Genomic DNA, 19,549 nt, shown 5'->3' on the forward strand with positions numbered 1-19,549 from the left:
TAATGCAAGTCAAACTGCCTCTCTTTTTGCTCTGAGATGTACATCATGTTTAGAGCTTCAGAAACATAAAAAGACTGCATGATATATTATGAAGAAAGACAGTTTTCCATCTGCATGTGTAATCATGAGCCAGTTTGAGAGAAAGTGTTAGTTCTTGTTCTGGTAGGTCCATATAGCACCCATACCTTCCTAGAGGAGTAGGTGAGGAACTGGTGAAGAGCTCTTCACTGATGTCCCTCAAACCTTCAAATAACCCTGCCCCCAGTGTTGTCTTCATGTCCACTTATTTGCTCTGCAGATCTATTTCAGGCCTGACAGTATCACACGTGAGGAACATGGGTAGTTCAGTGAATCATGTGTGCTCTGCTTACTGCAAGCATCTCTGAAATTTCCATTCATGGCTATGCCCTGCCATTGACGTGTTCTCCACATCAAAATCTCCAGTTCTTACATTATTCAGTGCTTGCAATAATAAAATGCTAAAACAGGTGAAAATAGAGTTTTGAGCAAAATGTATGGTTTGCATTGCCTATTCTGATTGTAATATATCTTATTTTAATTAAGTATGGAATGTAAATTTTAATAAATTGTAATCCAGAGTAGTATACTTGCAGTATTTATGTAAGCCTTGTATTTCATGAAAGTACTTGAATTTTTTGTTTTCCACTTTGGATTCATTTTGATATATATTCAGTGCAAATTCATCATTCATCTCACCTGTCTAACACAGAGGTGGACTTTGTTCACAGCTGCACAAAACTCGTTTTGATGCCAGTGGAATGTCTTCCTGCAGAATATGCGACATAAGAGTTGGATGTTACTCTGCTTACACTAGGGAACATCTCAGTTAAGCATCAAGAAGAGTGGTCTTTGATAAGGCATTAGATTAATGTTCAAGGGGTTGAGGTTCAGTTGTCAAGCATGCCACAGGCTTCTTGTATAGCTTTGGAAAAGTGGAAGGTTTGAAGGTCTGATGGCATTAAATGAAGACCCCCTTGAAAAGCTTTCTGAAAGCTTACTTGGATACCAGTAACACTGCATCAGCAGCAGCTTGATCTTCAGTGTGGGGTGAGACCTTAGGTATGTCCCTGTTGCTTAGTTGAAGTTGCTACCTGTGCTTCAAGGACTTTGCAATCAAGGAGTCAGAGTGAGCTTGAATATGACTGTAAATATTGTGATTTGTCTGAGCCTGCCTCTAACTTTAATTTCACTGCCCGGAATCAGCCTGATGTGACTGAGATATGTGGTAGGTTGCACTAAAAGTTTCATGTTTGGCCTCTTTAATACCTCTGTGCCTCAATTCCTTTGTAACAGTTCTGCCTTTTCTCTACGTTGTCTCATCTCCTCAGTTTAGGTGTACTCCCCTAAGTACAGCCCCTCAAAGCACCATCTTCCTCCGTACATGACTCTAAGCCACTTAGGGCCTCTAGGAGCTCCTGCAGGGTGCTACATTCAGGTGGTGTCAAAGGGCTGGAAGTGTGTGGTGTGGTGGCAAAAAGTCTATTTTTCAAACATTCAAATTCTGGCTAAAAATTCAAGTTCCTCAGGACAAAAATAGACACCCCCCCAAACCCCCCCCCCCCCAAAAAAAAAAAAAAAAGCAGTGAAATAATTGCTGTCTCTGGAAATTTCAATTATCAGTCAAAATATCCTGAAATCAAAACCTAACTGACATTCAGCTTCAATTATATAAAAACCATTGGGGATTTGGAATATGCTCATATAAATGAGGTCTCTGATAACTGAGGGAATTTTCAATGTGCTTTAATGGATGTCAAGAGACTTGACCCTGTTTTGAATACCAGGGAGTTTGGGATAATTGAAGTTTGGATAATCTAGGTTGAACTGTAGAAATTAGCAAATTAAGATAATGTTGAGACTGTACGCGAGTTAATTTTAGTTCTGACAAATGAAACCAGTTTAACTAGCTTAGAGACTAAAGCCAGCAGACAAATGCTGTGTGCCGCAGACTGCAGATATCCAAGGCACCATGTATAACCTCATTAATGCACTTCTAGCCAGCATCTGGAAGGATCCATATGCATAGATGAAGGCTGATTTAATTTCTCCAGCCCACATATACCACACGCTGTCAATAGGGCTTTCAGTTAGTACAGGGGTGACTTCTGTGATGAGTATTTGTGTCTGCTTGAAAGTGAGTAGAGACTACTGAATAGCGATAACGCAGCAGGCTGTGTAATGGCTATTGATGATAATGATATGGCTGATAAGAGTTGGATACAAGACAGAAAGGTGCAGTTTTCCTGCATTTCCCAGGGTTGTCTGATATCCCAAGTGCATACATGCTCATGCTCCTTTCCTCTTTTCTTCTCCCTCAACATGCTTGCTTTAAATAATTTTAATAAATTTCTAGATTTCCAGGGGAGAGGAGGACTAAATTACTAAAAATGAATGATTAGTACAGTGGTCTAAGGATATAAAAGAAGCAAGATTGGGGAAACATTGTCCTGCATTAAATCAACTGACAGCAGATAAAAAAATCTGACATCCTCACAAAAGTCTCTTTATCTGACAGGTCTGAATAGATTCTGAAGCTGAAAGTCTGTTCGTTTTCCCCTGTCTTGTCATAAGAGAAGTAGTACCTCTCTCTCCTTAACACCCTTGGTACCAGTATTAGACCCTGAAATATCTTAAGGGAGAACTACTGAGGGGCAGGAGAGATGGTTCAGAAGTGAAAGAAGCTGCTGCTGTGTCCAGGGGATGTGGAGGAGCTGTTATCAATTTCTTACTTAGCTGTAGCTCTTGGGCAAGTCACTTGACATCAATGGGAGTTTGCCCCCTGAACATTTTAGAATCTGGGTCTTAGTGAGTCTTTGGTTGTGATGTTAAGATGTTAATTCTTCCTTTACTGACTGTGGAAGGAAAAATGTTAGACAGTGTAGTGCATAGAGAGTATTTAAATGTGGATATATGAGAGGCAATGGTGGAATTTTTGACTGAGGCAGATTTTAAATATTTGGCCGGTGCATTGTGTATCGCAAACTCTCCTTCTCATTTTTCAAAAATATGTTCTCATTTTTAATATAGGCTCTTGGCAGAAGGAGGGTAGTGACGGTGTGGTAGCCAATGAAGGCATTCTTCGTGAACATTTTAACTTGACATAGGCTCCGTCTGTCTGCAAGAATGTTTATCAAAAAGCATAACTGATACATAACATCAGTGGAAGGATGCTGTGCAAGTGGAGTGTGTTAATTTTATTACACTAGCAGCTAGAAACCCTGGATCACCCTGGGGCTCTGTCGTGCTGGGCTTTGTGTAACTCCCTACTTTCTAAATAGCCAAGGGAAAGAAAGAAAATATGTGGAAAAAATGAAAGGATTGTCCTCTTTTATAGATGGGAATGAAAGTGTCATGCCATCAAGTGACACACACGAATGTTAAATAGGAAAGTGGACAATACGAATCTCCCCAGCTCTGGTCTAGGGTCTTAAGCACATAACTGTCTTCCCCCCTTGGATCTCAATTTGAAACCCATTATGTTAGAGTGGATGGAAAATTAGACAAAAAGGGTTATCTAATCCTACAGTGAAAGAGTATAAAACGCTCGGAGTTATGGAGAGAGGGCTGTATTGAAAGATGAGACACACCAGAGCTTCAAATAGGTTTAGATATCAGAGACTTGTTGGAGAACTGACAGGAAAGGGAGTGCGTGTCAAAGCACGGAGGGGACACGTGAAGGGTAGCTTAGACCAAATGTCAAAGGGGACTGTTTTAGGGAGAAAGGTAGAAATAAAAGAAGCAGTGTTAATCTGTATGTGTCTGATAGCTGGAGAGATAGTCTCACCCTTACGGCTTTAGTAAAGATAGCTTTCTTTGCGAACATCACCAAAAAAGGAGACTAGACAATGCCAACTATTTTCTACAGCAAAATTACCATATAGAGAACCACAAGGAAAATGCCTGAGACCGCAAACTGTAAACAAGCTAAGCCACTGGCAGTCTTAAAAACCAATGTTTTTTTTAAAGTGTATGTTAAAACCAACTTTGTTTACTTAATTGCAATAGAACATTGTATTTTCCTTAACAGAAAATTGAGAAAACCTGGAGGGTGATTCTGTGGTTTGCAATAAATAAACACAAATGTGAAATCGAACACTACCCAAATTACAAAAGCTAAGTACATGAAACGCCCCCAGTACAAACTTGTCACTCAAGTGCCAACTGTCAGGAGTTGGATACTTTTCATAAACCGTAGTTTTAGCCTTTATCTTAATGTCAGGGCTTTGTTATGATTGACCTTCTTCTGGCTGGAAGCCCACTTAAACTAAACAATACTATTCTGTTCTGAAGAGGGAGAATAGAGAATGCATTGTTACTTTGTAAAATGCCTTTGGACTGAATCCCAGATGGGAAGGAAGTGGTGTAATTACTGTACTCAATACAGAGCACTGTAGGGGCATGTAAGGCAACCAGGCTGTAATGAGCGAGGAGCAATTCTACACCTCCGCCGACTGTGAGACTCTACTAACTGACCAATTTTCATATTAGTGTTTTATTTGTTCTGCTTAGGCAAAAAATTCAACATTTGACCACTGTAAATTAAAAATTCAAACCAGGCTCCCTAAGCAAATAGGGGGAAAAACATGCTCACAATGACTGTTTGAAAGTGGTGAACACAGCAGTCTAAACCAGTTTTGTTTCTTCTTTACCTGTAGAAGATAAGCCTCTTTCTGTTCTAAATCCCACAAAATTGTGTAAACTCATCTTCTGATTACCACGTCATTAAATATAGTCTATGCTGTGAAATGTATCTGAAGGGAGGGTGTCGAGAGGATGGGGCCAGACTCTTTTCAGTGGTGCCGAGCGACAGGACGCGAGGCAACGGGCACAAACTGAAACACAGACACTTCCATCTTAACATGAGGAAAAACTTTTTCACTGTGAGGGTGACAGAGCACTGGAACAGGTTGCCCCGAGAGGTGGTGGAGTCTCCTTCTCTGGAGATATTCAAAATGCGCCTGGATGCAATCCTGTGCAATGTGCTCTAGGTGACCCTGCTTGAGCAGGGGGGTTGGACTAGATGATCTCCAGAGGTCCCTTCCAACCTCAGTGATTCTGTGATTCTGTGATTCTGTATCTTATTCTAGTGATAAAATCTCTGCTTTTGAACTTGTCACAAAGTAATGTATAAATGATGATATAACACATGTATTACAATATAAATTTTCCTGAATGTTTTTTTTGTAAAATGGCAGGGGAAGCACGTTGATTAAAAAGCTTTACCATATTGTGATGAGAGACCTCTCTTAAGTGGAAAATGAACTCAGTTATGCTATTGTGATTCAATTTTATCTTAAAAGCATCTCAACAGAGAAATGGGGTACGAGGCGAAATATTTCAGATGGAAGAGAGAATTTTTGCCATGTACAGCTCAGTCACAACAGATGAAATGGGCAAAGGATAAGGGAGGAATTACTATGTCTATTTTACAGAGAAGTAACATAGGCATACAATTATCCACAGCCACTTGGGAGGTTTGACATAATCAAGAACTAAATGCAGTCCCCTGAGATGCAGTCCAGGTGCTTTGCTCCCCAGGAAAAGCTCCAGTTTGGACAAAGGCTCTGTTATGTGTTGAGTGCATCCAAAAATCAGACACAGGCAAGGACGTTCTGGGTGATGCTGCTGATCATATTCAGGTATGCATTAGTGCTAGGGTCTGGCTGGCTGTCAGAAGTGTGTAGGAGGTGGTTGGTAAGCCCTTGCCTGGCTGTGGCATTGAGTGCGCCTTCTGACTCCATGAATTATTCACTCTGTTCTGGCAGGAAATGTAGAGTGAAACCTGAAGGGGCTTTGCTCTGTTTTTTTTATGTAGTTGTCATTAAGGCGGCCCCTGGGACAGAAGATTGCAAAGTGCTCTGTGGATTTGCTCTGTTAATTCGGGAGCTCTACCTTGTGATGCAAGCTACATGAGATGAAGTGTGGCCCCACTGGAAGGGTATGAAGTGCAGTGTGTTCAGGACTAATCTAAACATCTAGGGAAGTTAGTAAATACATCCTATAACTTGCCTTCACCTTACTAGTCTTATAGGGCATGATTCAGTCCAAAAGCTAAAGCCGGTGCTTGTCTTCATCATGTGCATAGTTTTCTTGGTATTTTAGTTAGTATTTTTGCTGCTGGTTTGTACCAATCCCTGTGATGTCTTGCGTTGCCTTGATTGTTCTGACTGATGTATTGGCTGATGCTGTTGATCATATTCGGATATGCATTAATGCCAGGGTCTGGCTGGCTGTCAGAAGTGTGTAGGAGGTGGTTGGTAAGCCCTTGCCTGGCTGTGGCATTGAGTGCGCCTTCTGACTCCATGAATTATTCACTGTGTTCTGGCAGGAAATGTAGAGCAAAACCTGAAGGGGCTTTGCTCTGTTTTTTTATGTAGTTGTCATTAAGAGCTCCTTGGTGTGTAAGCAGAGTGCAGCCTGAATGGGTTAGCTCCCAATATTTCTGATTTAGCTGCGAAAAAGAATTGTGTTCTAGAGAACATCTGTAACTTCCCCAGCCCTTCCCAGAGAAAAAGTCAAAGGGGCCATAATTCTTGGATTGGGAGAAAAATACTCTGCCTTGACTACAAGACATGGCATGTCTTCTGTCCCTTCTGATGTTGAATCGTTTATTTTTTGAAGAGGAGAATGATAGGATTCTCATTTAAATAAAATGTTCCTTGGATCCCATTTGTTTTTCATGCAATTTTATCCTTTAGAAGTAATATGGAAAACGTTTTTCTTCTCAAGATCTGCACTGGAAATGCCATGTTTTAAATGGATGCTTTGTTTCAATGTGAAAGAGGCAGCTCCAACAGTTTTTCTGGATCCCTGATGTGTTTTTGAATGGCATCCAAAATTTGGGTCAGGATAGACAGGAAGCCAGACAGGGATGTTTCGGTATTTTCTGAGTCACATTGCCTCACATGCTATGAGGATTTTTACTCTCTGGAGAACCCAGCTGTGATGGAACTCAGAACTTTTAATTTCTTTAATGCTGACAGATGTACCAGCCGCTATGCTGAAGAAATGTTCTTGTCTGGTGGAGCAGACAGAGTGGAATCCTGCATGTTTGGATGGGCGTTCATTCCTTGAAAACTTCTGCTAAGACATATGCGTGGTCCAGCAGGAGTGAAAGGTTTGGTGCCATATGTAGAAAGACATATGCTTTCATGCATACAGTGATTATTTGAGACAGTCACTGGCTTAGTGCTTAGCTTTCCTTGGGGACCATTTTTCATGATATCTGGTGTTTTGTAAAGGCCCGTGCACTTAGAGGAGTTGGAAGTCAGCCATAGTGATCAAAATTAAATACAAAAAAGGAAGAAGGCTTAAAAAAATTTTTTTAAGAGTTTTTTTTATTGTAACAGTTTTACAGGGATTGTTGCTGATGTGCACAAAGGCATTTTAGCAAGGAAACACTCTACTAGTGTGGCTGTGGTTGATTGCTGGTGGAATTATTATCAAATTAGAAGATTGCAGCTGAGGGAGGGGCGAGTTCAATGGGAGCTGGAATTTGGATAGATCTGAAGGGGACGACTCATTGCTTGGATTGCTGCTGGTAACAAAATTGCTTTTGACTAGTCAGAGAGGGCTGCTGGCCTCCAGAACACTTGATTACATCTGCAGTGCTGAGGTTGCTGTTGGATGAAGACAGGGAATTCAAAAGGCTGCATCTAATTGTTTTTGCTCAGGCTGTAGAGGTTGGTTATACCCAAGTAACAACAACGTCCGGAAAGCAAAGTACATTCACGGCATTGAAAGCTCTGGGTGAGGGATTTGTCAGTGAAACAAAGATGAAACTGAAAACACTGAAGCTGGTGAGAATCTGGTGCGTTTCATGCCTGTCTGTTGTGTTTCCATGGTGCAGGTGTTAGGCCAGCCGCGTTCCAGCCAGGCGCGATTCCTCTGCCCAGCTGCTCCTCTCGGGGCTCGCTTCAGCTGGGCCCCTAGCTGAGGAAGGGCAGAGTCCCTGCCACCTTGGATTTTGCTTTGTATGGCTTTAGTGTGCAATGCTGGATTGGGCCTGGCGGCCCCAGACAGGGCTCCTGCAAGTGAGAGCAGGGGTGACCTGGGGCGATCTTCCTTGCGGCTGCAGAGAAGGGGAAACTGGTCAGTTCTGGCAAAACTTCGAAACTCTGGGGGCTGAAAGCACAAATTTACTTAACGCTTTTCAGAGCTTCGGAAGACTGTATTCTCCTCCCTGAGCTGTCCATAGCCCTGTGGCTTTTGAGTGTTTTGAGCACCAAGAAGCAGGACTTTGCCTGCTGGGATTTGCTGGGTAACGTAAATCTCCAGGTGCATGAGGCCTGCCAACCAGTGCTGTCCCATCGCTGGACAGACTGGGAGCACTGGGAGCTGTGGGCAGCAACTTTCTTCCATCTCTGAATCAGTCCTGGAGCACACCCTCCTCAGAGCAGACGAGGGGTGTGACCAAGTGTCCTGTAGCCCTCGACTGCCTGTTTTTCAGTAGGCAGTTTGCGTGGTTCAGATGAGTGGCCAACAGAGGCTTTCCTCAGCTGTGTAGATGGATGATCCATGTCTCCAAAGGATCCTGAGGGCAGCTGCTAAGCTTGCTCTTTTTGTTAATTCAGCTGTGATCTCCTCTGTAATACCTGGTACTTGTCTCTGTACAAGGGCCACCACAAATCTTTGTGTAGCATCTCTGCCTCTAGAATTTAAGAAATGTGTAGACCTTGTTCTGACACCATTCAGAGCTGGGCTTCGCCCCTGCGCCAGTGATTGCAGGAAATGAAGCTTCTGGTGGAGAGGAAGGAGTGGCATGAGGCTACAGCTCTTTGACCTTATAAAAGGCACCATCAGCTAAGCTTACTGCAAACTGCCACTGGTCACATCCTTAGGGAGACTGAGTCACAGAACAGTCAGTTGTCAGGAGGCTTTTGAAAAGGTCAACCTCAGTGTCCAAGGCAAAAGTCTACAGTGCGCGTTGCAATGAGTGGTTCCCCTCAGGAGTGGAACTGGTAGCCCTCTGCATGTATGGTACACGGGTGGAAATGGTCACACTGCCATGTGTACCTCACTGTGTGTCTCAGCCACTTTTTGGAGTGAAATACCAGACCTGTATTTGGAATTAGAGCCAGAAGCATGTTCAGGTGACCTGTTGACCCAAGGCACAAGGTTTGCTGTATGTGTGACAGGGACGGCAACCCCGTGCGGCTTGGGGAAGAAGCTGAAGGGTTGGGTCTGTAACTTGGAAAATGTCCTGTCTCTCACTAGCACTAACTCATGCAACAAGAGACCAGGTTTTAATGACTGTCTCCCCTCTTTCTGTACTGCCCTGTTACAAGCAGCTAACTCCTCCTGAAGGGGGAGGATTGGAGTGTGATTGATTTTCCCCCCCCCAACCTACTTTAACTAATTTTCAGGATGCTGGCAATTGACATGCATTATTTATACTGCTGCAAACCTTGTATTTGGGATGAGAAATCCTACTGCCAAGCTTCCTGCTTCTAATAAGCATCCCTTTCACTAAATTATCTCCTCACAGCCCAGGGCTGCTCTTGCCAGGGACCCAGCTGGTGTTACTCGATGACTTTGTGGCATGGGGAGCCCGACTGGTACAGTGAATCTGCTAGCTCATGCGTTGCTCGTCAGCACAGGGACAGGCTCTTACACCAGCGAAAGGAGGGGGATGAGCCGTAGGGGGAAACTGCTGTGGGACTGAATGACAGAAGTCCTGATTTTCCATGACCTGCTGTCTTGTGTTGCTACTTGAACCTGTGCAACCTGAATTTAAAATGCTGTCTTCCTCCCCCTGCCACCCAGTATGGATGACAACAGAAGGTGAAACAGTAGGACAACCGGCTCAGACCCTGGAACAAAACGCTTTGAGGTGCCTAAATCTGTCTCTGTCACAACGGATCAATTGCCAGGGCCTGCGCTTCCACCTCTTCTTGTTCGTTTGGTAGATAACTCATTCCTTAACAGCTGAAATGGCTTCTGACAAACCTCCCCTTTGAAAATTGTGCTCAAGGACACTGCTCTTTCACTGTTTGCTCAGTCGAAAATATTCTGGCGAGAATTTTTTTCCCCTTTTATCTGAGGCAGCATAATAAAATACCTTAGATAAACAAATTTATTCTCGGAGGGATGTTTATTAAGCGCTGGCAATCCCTATGATAAATAATTTCTCTGGGAGAGAGGGGAAAAAAAAAAAGAAAGTAGGCCAAGGAAATGATTTTAGTGCAGGAGATAATGCAGGAAGCGCAGGACACCGGGGCTGCGTCTTGGTGCTGTGCCTGGGAGCTCGCGAGTGGGAGGACGTTACCGCAGTGCCATCTACAGGGGAGCCTGCCCCGGCGACACGATCGGGTGTCCGCAGCGTGCCGGAGGGGACACGAGGGGGGTTGGGCTAGGAGGTCATTTAATAGTCATTTTCTGAGGATTTGGGCAAAGCCTACAACCCCCCTATGACACAGTCGTCCCTGAGGTACGTACTTTATGGACACATGATGTTTGTGTCCCAAACAGCTCGCTCGGTAAGCAGGAGAGCTGGAGAAACAGTGTAGGAAATAAAGTAGTAATATGTGAGAATTAAGTCTTCTCTGTTAGTGGAGAAGCTGAAGGCAGGTTTCAAGGTGGAGGGGAGGAAATGGTTCATGTCGGTTTGAAACAGATTTTTTTTATTGTTGTTGTTTTCAGTTTTTTTCAGTGAAATGAAAACCACAAAACTTTCGATTTTGGGTCAACTTGAAATGTCCGGTTAGACCCAAATGAAACATTCTGTTTTGATTTGATGTTATTTAACTCTTGCTTCTCCTCTCTTCTCTTAATTTGGGTGGCTTTTAATCTGAGAAAAGACATATCAAGCTGAAAATCTGCTGCTTGAAAATATTGAAGGGAAACACATCAGCATTCTCAAAACGAGGCTTTTCATTTTGACAGTGCTCTGAAATAAAGTATGTTGAACTTTTTTCTTTAAGATTCCCCTTAAACTATTAACAACAGCCTTCCTCTCCCTCACCCTATTTATATCAGTGACAACTATTCACAGAGTTCATCTGCCATTCAGTTAGAGCTCTTTAAATCTCAGCTTCTCAGCAAATTTATTATCTGTCAACCCCCTAATCGCTTAGCTTGAGTGAATGTACCACTTTGCCAGTAAAGAACTGAGTTAAAGTGACATATCCCAGATTACATTAAGAATGCGTGGCTAAGAATGTGTGGACCTTAGCCCCAACCCTTCTTCCCTTAATGGTTCTAAACTCTGGTACCTCAGCAGGCTGATATCTAAGAAAACATAGCTATAATGTAAAGGTACTGCACAAGGATGCGATAGTCTGATTGTAGAAGAAAATTGGACAAAAATATTTTCTTCTAAAGTCTACTCTGATAAATGATGTCCACTAGACAGCAGAGAAGCTCTGTGGATGAGTTTGGCCACTGAACACAGCTCAGCTCTGGATAAGTTTTATGGATGTGAAAGATCAAGAAGATCTTTTCAGATTCATGGATTCATTGTTGTGACTGATTTTGATGTTTCCATGCTGGCTGATGTTAGAGAAAGCTCCAATAGTATGTTTTGGCCTATGCATGGGATGGGCTTCTGAAGTTTGATACAGAAAGTGTGAACTCCAGGCAGACTCATACACTTTGAAGCCTCAGGATATGCGTTCTCTTTGCACTTTGGGATTTTCAAAAGAACTGATGGGATACCAAAACTCCAAATGAAATTCATTCTTGCAGTAGGAGTTAGGTCCTCCTGGAAGAAGCTGCGTAGCAGCTTGAACTGACTGTCTTGCAGATTGGTCTGTACCTCTGTATTGCACCTTTTGAGGATTTGAGGAAGTATGCAGACTTCCTTTGTGGTTAGGATGCTTTTTAAATTGCTCTTTGGCCATCTGCTAAATCTGAAGTTGCAGTAACATTATGGCAAACGCTGACTGCCCTGTGAGGGTCACCTCCAGGAGTAGCTTTTCCGTCTATAAGCAGGTTTCCTGTATGAGCTTGTGTGTGGATCAGACTGGTTATGCTAGGGCAAACTGAGGAGCTGTTTTGATCAAGCAGAGAGAGGAAAGTTGTTCTGACTCTCTGGTGTAACTATATCTAAGCTTACAGTACAAAAGGAATTGTTTTTTGGCTGGAGAGAAAAATCAGCTTTTCAAGGGAAGAAGATGAAGTTAGCACACTTGTAACTGAGAAATGGGGAAAGTGGCTGAATTCTTAGTGCATTTCAAATGTAGAGCAATTTGCCTTATGCAAATAACGACTGGGGTTTTCTGTAGGTTAGCACGGGATAGATCCTTAATGAAGGTGAAATAGCATCCTTCTGCTGGCTACTGGTGATCGTATGCCAGCTGAGGATGTGGTTCAGCGCGCGTAGCTGTTGCTGGTGACTCCGGCGTTTTCCACCTTCACGCAGACACAGAACAGGGAAGGCTGTTACCTCTGTGGAAGGTGCTGCTGAGACAGTGCAAGCAATCTCGGTTCTGGCGGCATTTTGAACTTTCAGGTATTGAGGTGGAGAGGCAAATGAAGGAAGGAAAAGAATCAGAAATGGAAAGAGCTTAATTCTTGAAGCCTGTTTGCATTTTTTTTACATAAATTCTGCTCTGCATCCGGATGGGTATGGCACAGGCTACAAAATCCCTGCTTCTGCTGTAGGCAGAGCAGAGGATAAATATATATGGATGAATAAACAAGGCAAGTAATCCAATCTCATTGCTAGTGTTCAGTTCCTGCACTGTTGCTCTAGGCAACCAGCTTGAGTGGGGATATTGTCTATAACCTTAAAAACTGATTATAGGCTACTTCACTGCCTCATACTGTCTTAAAGAGGATTAGAAGAGAGTGTAAAGCTAGCTTAGGCACTAGGTTAACAAAGCCTCAAAGGCATCTGCAGATTTCCTTGTTCATGAAGTGATTAACTTATTTAGTAACTGTGGAAAAAATGTGAACATTCAGAGAGCCGGGCTGGTAATAATTAAGAGATGTAATTCTGCCATCGTGAGCCTTGCTTGGGCTGACAACTGTCTCCGTTTCACACGAACACATCCGGCTTTGTTTCAGAGCTGTGGGGTGGTTTTGTGCTCGGGCTTGTACAGGTTTCCTCCATTGTTTTTCAGCTGAAGGGAAGGGAGTGTGTATGGCGCAGAGGGGGAAGAGAAGGGAGGGGGCCCACTCGTCAGGAGTGCCTTTCGCTGTTCCGAAGTGCTGTTTCGTTTCCTGCCTGGTACGCGTTTGAATGCTGCGCGTTGCTTTAGACAGTACAGTGGAAGCATTTCAAATGAGTTACCGTGGGTATGCTCAGGCAGGGTTAGCTCACCCGCGTGTTTACCTGCAAATGCAGAAGGAAGCACGCATCAGCACTTTATTTCCTGTTTCAGCTGCTTTTAAACTTCAGGAAAAAAAGGCAATAAAAACAACAACACCCCTATTCTGAGCTACAGTCTGCAGACAAACACAAAGCAGCCAAAGAGGGAGTGCCAAATGTTAGTAAATGATAGGTAAACCAATCCTGATTTCAAGTTTGGAGAGTTTGACAACAAATCTCAGCAAATGCTTTTCTCTGATTATAATGAGGCTAACAGGCCCTCAGGAGTGGGTCCTGATGGGGGTGGGGTGAGTGACAGCATCTCGTGAGCTAGAATGAGTCCCTCATCTCACATATGCTGATGAGCAGGAGGCACTTGTGCTCCATTGAGTCCCTTGTGCTTTCCTGCCCCATGGAGAGATCTGCGTTTGGTTTGGCAATGTGATCCCATAAGCAAGTCTGAACCTGAGACCTACAGCACCATTTCCTAATGGAGAGATCCCATGAGGTTGCGGCAGGAGTGGGCTTCCCTTGTCTGTATGGTGATTGCCCACAGGCTGGTTGTTGTACAGTTGTCTTTGTCCTGCGTAGGGGTGGATGAGTAGATGCCGTTTGTTTTATCTTCAACTTGGAGTATTTTCTATCTGATTAGGTGAATTCTCAGCCGCTTTGATTGGGAATGTCCCTCCTACATTCAGGTTGCTTTTAAGATTTCAAATATAAGCAGGTTTCTTTGACAAATTAACATGAAAAGTCAAAGTATACATGAAGATTGGAATAAGTGCATCTCTTCTGGTACTGAAAAAGTTCTTATTGGGCAAAAGTTTGTATTACAAAGAATAAAAATACAGTACAGGTTAGACAAATTTTTTTTGTTGGCCACAAAGCGCTCTTTTTTTTTTTAATCTGGAAGTCTCATGCCTCAAATACTTTGGGAGAAGGGGTTCTTAATGCAGCACATCTTCAGTCTTTCCCAGATTGCATCCCGTTGTGGTTTTGGTTTTGTTGTTGTTTTGTTTTTAACTGCTCAGAAGTTTTATAGAGCTTGTCTTTTCCAGTCTTGTGTAATTCATATGGATATCTGGCCACATCCTCTCATACCTGCATGCAAAATCATATGCTCATTCATGACTTTTAACATTTAGACTCCCTATAAACACAGCCAGGACTTGTGTGACAAATCACTGGCTACTCTAACCAAGGGCTTATTTCTCAAGAGAGATTCAGCACAGACATAACTAAATTTAGAAATAATATTTGTACAGGTGATAAGCCATGACTGCACACTCATATATTTGAAGGGAGGAGAGCTTTAATAAAAAAGTCTAATTGTGACCATCAATATGCTGCAGAGTTTCAAATATTTGCTCTGTATGTGAAGGAAGTTTCCTCCTCCGCTTGCTGCCATGCTGCTGACTGTAAGATCTGCTTTCCCTTTTCAAAAATCATTAGTGAGCAGTGATTTCAGTTGCCCAGGTCGATCATGTCCTCCGGGTTGGATGTCGCAATTATTGAGCACTCAGTCTGACAAATAAGGCTTTTTTGGAACTGAAAATATCTAAAATTGTTGGCTGCTCTTGGATATCTTGGCTTGGATTTATCCTGAAAGCAGAATTAGTTGATTTGCTGAAACAAATACAGGTGACTTGAAATACTGCCAAAATGAAGTCCTTAACTTCAGTGTTTTCTCAACTGTGAAGGTCCTCAGACACCAAGCCTGGCTCACAAGAATGAAAGAGAGACCTTGAAACTTAAGGTAACAAGCTTACCAGCACTTCTGATATGGATCATAATCCTTCATTTTTGTCAGACCTGATCTGGACAAGCTGCTGAGAATGGTTCTGTTCATGTATGGTCCATACTTCACTTAACACTTTGCCTTTGGGGAAAAACAAGACTGATGTTTTGTTGTGTAATGGGATGATTTCATGAATTATTACAGAAGTTCCATGAAAATCTGAATTCCTAGTGGGACACTCCCCCCCAGGTTTTTCAGTCTTTTGTAGGAAGAAATGTAGAAACTGAGTTACAATGTGACAGACTACTTAAACTCATCTTTCTGCTTCGCTAGCATGGTTTTTTTGGCTACTGGAGCGCAATATAGCCTGGATGATCCATTGCTCTTTCAATGAAAAGGGTATAGGAAGGCCAGAAAAGTTGAATGATTGTGAAAAGTCTGTTATTTCTCATGGTTCTAGAAATTGAATTTCTTTTGTTTCCATCTCATTCTTATGGAGGTCCATTTTCAAGGCAGTTTTGGCCTCTGTGTAACTACTTCTCCCACATACAGCTTTGTTGAAAATTATTTCATGTGACTGTTTAGGCAGAAACCTCGTATCCCTTGGAAAGAAAAAATGGATTGCTTGAGTGTACTAAACATTCATTTGCTGCCCATGGAACTGAGAACAGGCTTATTCCTTTTTCACATTATAACAGTGCTACGAATGGTAATTCCTTTACAGGCAAGGTTGAGCCAAGCTCTAAATCTCTATTTGCATTTGTTGTCACAAAAATAAAGGAGCTAGCTTCAAATAAAAATTCTTGCTTAAACCTCTTCTGTTGTGAGTGTTAACACCAGGTCGCTGTTGGGGCACCCACAGCTTCTCAGATGAAACGCTAACTCTGGAAACTCGGAGCAAGCAGCCCATGTCCCAGAGCAGAGGTATGTGGGGTACGTGGGAATGGGTAAGTATGAATCTTCCTTAGAGTGGCCCAGTATGGCACATGGAATGAATTTGAAATCTCGGATTTTGGGATTCTAACTCACCTTGAAAAGCATCTGCTCGTGTGAATAGCTCTGGAGGAGCTCCATGGTGGGGCTTTACTTAAATTGTGAGGAAAACATTGTGCTTGAGTCTGGTAATGCCATTACTTAACTCAGCAGTCAGTTTTGCTACTTACTGAAAAGCTCTACTTTGCCTGGCATTATGTGCTCCCCACACATTTGTGGACCAACATGTTACCTGGATGAGAGAGGGAGGTAAAACAAGGTGGCTTCATTCCACTGCCCACCCTTACCCTACCTTGTTATTGCCCAAAGAGAACAGTAGCAAGCAGCCTCCAGAGTCTACCACAATTGCTGGGTGGTGCCTTTAAACAGCTCTTTGCTGAGGGGAAGAATTTCCTGTGTCTCTTATAGCACCTTGTAGTTAAAAACTCAAGCTCTTTACCACCCCGAATTAATACCTGTGTAAAGCAACAGGGACATGAGTAATGCCCTTAGAAGAAAAAAACAAATATGCAGTAGTAGTAAGGCAAGAACAATTTCAAACCCAGAATGATTTAAAGAGAGGGAATGAAATGCTCTATACTGAAGCAACATGGGAAGTGCATGAGTCCCATTAACAGTCCACTAGCTTTCTGCTAATGGATGGAGATATGTTTTGGTTTTAGAGAAGTGGAACAGCACTTTGTCTTCCATCTCTCCACTTGTTTGCCTGTCCCTGCTTCAGCCCCCGATAAAGGATGGGATTTTCAAATTCGCACAGCCTTGGCCTGTTCAATTGTCACCAAATTCAGCTCAACTTTTCAAAAGTCTGCTTCCCTTTTTATTTCCGCCTTTCCCAGGAGAGGGAAATTCATGAGAATGAACGCAAAGACAACACTATTGGTTTAAGGAAAACAATTAGAGACCTATGTGTGCTTCCCCACTTAGCTAACCACAGGAAAGTAGGTGCTTTCAAATGCTGCTCTGGTGTTAACAGCTCTTCTAAATCTGTCATTGTCGTAATGTGAATTTCATTCAGCGTTTCCAGAAGAAACCGAAGTAGCATCTTATGGATGAAGAATCTCCATTTTAACCTTTACAAATGTCAATTGTTCTAAAACTATATGCAGCACTTAGCATCAAGGTTTACTCACCAGGTACTAACAGCATCCCTTGCTACACTTGAAAATGTATTCTCAGTAAGTGTTGGCTGGAAAACAGCTCAAGTACTTGGTAGTCGTTCCAGTCCTATCTGGTTTCTTCCCCTCTCCTCCTTTCTCTTGAACCAGTGTGCATTAACAGTTTTTCCCATAATGATATCATTTTATCTGCTTTCCAGCAGACCAGAACTGCTTAGTATGTTTAGTGGCTCCCAGGGTAGTCATCTGGATTAGTTGATCCTCTCCTTTAAAATCTTATGGTAGGTACAGTGTTGGATTTTTGTCTTCCTTCATGGGAACTGTATTTATGTTTGGCAAAGACCAGCTGGCTCCTTTCATATGGATCAGGGCAACATCAAAAGATGCTTATCAGTTTGGTTTGGTCAAGTAGGTGACTTGGCCAAGAGAGATTTTATATCTCAAGATCAGCTTCTTCAAGTTAGATGACCTTTAAATCAATTTGCTTTGGGTACTACTGGCATCTAGCAGCAGTAGGTCCAAATGTGGGAGTTGGTGGTGGGAAGAAAGGGGAGGGGAGGAAGGAGACCTGTTTCTTTCTCCCCACAAATGCTGCTTCCCCTTCTGCAAGCTGGGAGATGGGCTCAGCTCTTTGCTCATGGCCTGCCAGCCTCTCTCATCTTCACACTCTGCCATAGGCTGATCCCTGCTCATCTCCTGTGTAGGGGTGCTAACATCAGGTAAAGCCCTCTGAATATTGCCTGAGGAGGTGGGTTTGCACAGTCTCCTTCGGCCCACTACCCTTATTCATTTTCAGGGAAACTCCTGTGGGCACATGAGGACTAGACTAAAGAGAAGAACCTGACTGGGGAATTAAGCTTCCTGGCTTTAAGAGCTTTCTGCTCTTGCTGTATGTCCCAGCAGGACTAGCTACTTAGAGAAGCTCTGGCCAGAAAAATCCTTTTGCTGTATTAGTGAGGAGAAGCTGGTGGGAGATTCTGGTGGCAGAAAGCAGAGAAGCGATACAAAACAATTCATGCTCCAAAATTTGACCCGCATCCAAGAAATCAACTGCAGTATCATTCTCTAAGTACCTAGTGGTCCATAGTTCCTGCTAAGACCCATACACGGGGGGTTGAATTGGGATCCACAGGGGAGATTTCTCTGGCAGTGCAGTGGTGTCTGTCACACATGCAGATATCTCCTGAAGAGTAATAGCTCCCTTGCGCGAGAGCTGCTCATCAGAGCTAAAAAAACAGCAGCCTTTACGTGTTTCATTACGAGAGTCCTGGAATAACGTTTTAGGTCTGGTTCAAAGCCACATTTTTAATGAATGAGTAATCTTTTATTTTCCTCCTTTTAAAATTGTTAGCTCCTCAAAATACAGAGGGAAGGGAAGGGAAATGATTTACCTCTGGGTCTGAGGGATGACCAGTGGATCCAGAGCACGAGGTTGACAGGTTGTGTGTGTCACAGGCTGGCTGCTTGGGCAAGGAGAGAAAGAGCTTGCCCCCTCTCTCCGAGGAAAACAGACACACGCTTCCCACCTGTGGGGAGAATACCGCTGTAAGTCATTTCATTCATTTCTCCTCCGGGGAGTCATTTATGTAGAGTTTTAAAGCCGGAATGCGAATGAAACTCCATCACTCCTCCGCGTTGTCCTCTGGTTGTAGACAGAGCTGCTGAGGGAATTGTCTGCTTTCCAAAACCAACAGCCCCTGCCTGTCAGCCCGCCAGGTTGCAGCAGCTGTGGGCAGGAGAGGAGGAATGTGAAAAACAGTTTGGTTTGTTAAAGACATCGAATTTGGTTGTGTGTTGGCTGCATCTTGTTGGGAACAAGCTGCTGTTTTTCTGGGTAGAAGCAGTGATTTGTGCGTGGTGATGTGCATGGGAAATTGTCAGTATAAACCCCACTCACTAGTAGGGCGTGAACGAGCATGCTGAGTGCAAATATCGCCATACGTCACTGAGGCTGGGTCACTGGGTGGCCATAACAGCTCTCTGGCATACGGGCTACCCCTGTCTCCTGCTGCTTTCTGTGGGGGCTCTGAGTTGTCTGGGGTTGATCCCTCACCTAGCATCTAAAGGTGATTCTTCAGTAAAAGTCACAGGAGCTTTTCCTCATTGAAATAACTTAGCAAAATGGTGCTGCTTGAAAAAGTCTTTCTGTGGAGAAAGTTTTGTGTAAATTGCTTATGAATTTAAACATGTAGAAATGCCTGTGTTTGTTTATGCAGACTGTAAAATCTGTTTCCAGAGTAATATATGCCTAAGAGGGATCTCTTGGGTCATCAAGCCTGGTGTCTTGCTGCTGTGCATGATCTCACTGTATAATCTCTCTTGCAAATTCACCCTGGAGTGAATTCCTCTATTTTCCTTCACTGTGCAATGGGAAGTACCTACAATAGAAATATTTACTTGGCAGGTCCTCTTTTAGCTGTATATTCACCT

Source organism: Apteryx mantelli, chromosome 17, assembly GCF_036417845.1.
Source record: "Apteryx mantelli isolate bAptMan1 chromosome 17, bAptMan1.hap1, whole genome shotgun sequence".
In the NCBI taxonomy this organism is placed as follows: domain Eukaryota; kingdom Metazoa; phylum Chordata; class Aves; order Apterygiformes; family Apterygidae; genus Apteryx; species Apteryx mantelli.